A 2850-nucleotide genomic window follows, 5' to 3' on the forward strand; every position below is an offset into this window, starting at 1 on the left:
TTGTTGTGTTAGAATAGAAAAGGGTCCTGTTCAGACAATTGGTATAAAATTAGAAGCACACAATTCCCTAGAATAGCATTATATGCTTAAACATTAAGATTTGTACTCGTGGAAATTACTAAAGTAGTCAAACCTGTTCATTAGAAGGGGGTGTCCCAATACTTTGGGCAATATAGTGTATGTTTGGTGCGGTAGGGGGCCCAACCTCATATTCTTTCATAGGGCCCAAAATTGCTAGCGGCGCCCCTGAGTGGGATGGTAAACTGAATGAGCACATAGTAAACACTATTTTCTCCCTCTACACTCTCTAATCCCTTTATTGTCCCCTTGAATATCATTGTTAAGATTTCTTAAATTAATCGTGGCCTACTTATTTTTGATTAAAGTTGCATTCGTGTGGTTTAAGGACACACGAGAGATGACGAGCACAGAAGACGTTCTAATTAAGTTGCGTGTTTTATATTGCGTTTTTTATATAGATGAAGTGACTATCATTGAAGATACACACTTGAGCTCTGAGCAGTCCAGTGTGCAGCTGGGACTGTTTTATACACATTCAGGGGCTTTCTCAGCAAATAACACATAGCTGGAGGCTGAATTGCTACTCTCGGTTTTCTCTTCACTGTTGAAAGTCGTTATAAAGCTGATGAGCACAAAATTGGTGCTTAGAGACTGACTTGTGATTTTAATTACAGGGTTTCACAAGTTACTTATTTTCGGTGTGAAGGACGAGATTTATTTGTGTTTCACTTTTAGATTCTAAACAGCCTGAAGAATTAGAACAACTTTCTCTATCTGGATGTAGAATTGCAGTCACAGATTTAGTCACAAACACTTTGGCGCCCCCTGGCGTCTAAAATAAAATGTGCACACTCTAAATGGGATTGTTTATGTACAGTGGTTCTCAAACCTGTCTGAGTACCCCCAGCCCTGCACATTTTGTATGTCTCCCTCATCTATCACACCTGATTCAACTCATCAGCTCATTAGTGGAGACTGCAAGACCTGAAGTGGGTGTGTCAGATATAGGGAGACATACAAAATGTTCAGTGCTGGGGGTACTTCATAGAGAGGATTGAGAACCACTGGTTTCCTTGCTGTATACCATCTGTCAAACCTCTTGCACTTTCAATTGAACGTCACCCTTTTCTGTTTTGTATTTTTGTGTGCATGAAGTATATAGGCTATAACGTTTAAAACTTGAAATGTATGCATATTGGTTTTTATGCCGTTCTGGACAACAAATATCTGCAGGTAGGCTATAATATTTTAATACATCTAATCAGTACGTGGCACAGAACCTGCTTTTGTTAGTAGTAGTTCATTTCCGCCACATATATAAGAAAAAAATGTCAGGCTTTGATAAATCTTTCTCTTTTTTCACATTTGTGATTTTTATGCCATGACTTTAGATCTTATAATTTTGCCTTTTTGCCAAATTTTCAACTTTTTATCTTAATTACTTCCCCTCACAAAACCTAGCATAATGAATAATAAATAGGTTATAATGAATATTCTTCTCCTCACACAAACTTTAAGTACAACTTTTATTAATACTGGAATTATCACAGTGTGTTTTGTTACATTAGCTGTGACTAAACTTAACAAAAATTAGAAGGATAAATATTACCAAAAAGGAAATGATGTTGTCAGCAACAGTGGCAAATTAGCCTTAGGAAAACAGCACAATAAATTAAAGCAGAAGAGTAAAGAGAGAAAAGCAGAAAGAAGAACGACAGACACAACAGCACCTGTAGCGTTATTCAACTTCAGTCAGAGAAGGAAAGAGGAGGGGATGGGGTGGGACAAAAAAACAAATGCACACGTCTTATCTTTTACATGTGAATGAAATTAAGAAACATAATCAAGTTCACCGGTTAAGTTTTGAGCTGTAGAACCTGCTGTTTGGGGTGTGTTATGAGGCATGTGCGTGATGCTCCTTATTTGCGAGCGGCAAAGAAAAGAAAAGACTCGCAACTCGAGACTAATGGCGTAAGTCACACGGCTCAGTTTCCATGACACCCGGTTGCCAAACCCTCCCTCCACGAGCGCTCGCTCGCTCGCTGGAGATGACAGTGAGGGAAAATCGCGGTGTCGTGGCTGAATCGAGCGTGGGAGACGGGTGTCTTTCAGGGCATCTTCGAGGAACAGGGCGTGAGGCTGCACGTGTTCCAGCCCAAATGAGCAGTTCATCTCTCTGTCACCCGCAGCACGTGATCATTTATTGTCTGTAGCCATTGTAGAGATGTGAAACACGATGAAAAGGGAAATGGGATGACTGCAGAAAGACTAGTGTGCAGCTGGCGTGAGTGAATATCAAAAAGGCATAAAGTTGCATAAGGCTAACATTATAGGCCTACTCATTGATTGTGCGCTAACTCTATACAATTTGGTCAATTATTACTTAATGTAAATATAAAGAATAGCCAGTTCACTTCTTTTTTGGCATTTGTTTGGCTCACCAACAAATTATATGTAGCCTAAAGGCGGAACTGAAGACACTTGTTTATTTATTTTTTTTATTAAAAGTCCAATGTGCGATGTACTAATGTTTCTCCGGGCAAATCCCCTCAGAGATGATCCATAAGGAACGCATTTCTTTTTTAATTATTCATTTTTAGGGGAGAATGGGAGATGGTCAAGATAATTTAAGATAGAATATTAATATATTCAAAATATTGCCCTCAAAAATCACATTTACACATCATCAAAGCACATATATTTCTAAACCACTTCTTCCCTGCTAATTCCTAAAATAACTAGGGGCAAACCAACCCAATCTCATGAGAAAGCATAACTAATTTATGAGGTGGTGATTTTGTATGTGTACAGTGCGATTTTTAGAGGGGG

The sequence above is a fragment of the Sinocyclocheilus rhinocerous genome, unplaced genomic scaffold (assembly GCF_001515625.1).
Source record: "Sinocyclocheilus rhinocerous isolate Xijiao unplaced genomic scaffold, SAMN03320098_v1.1 scaffold2340, whole genome shotgun sequence".
Lineage (NCBI taxonomy): Eukaryota > Metazoa > Chordata > Actinopteri > Cypriniformes > Cyprinidae > Sinocyclocheilus > Sinocyclocheilus rhinocerous.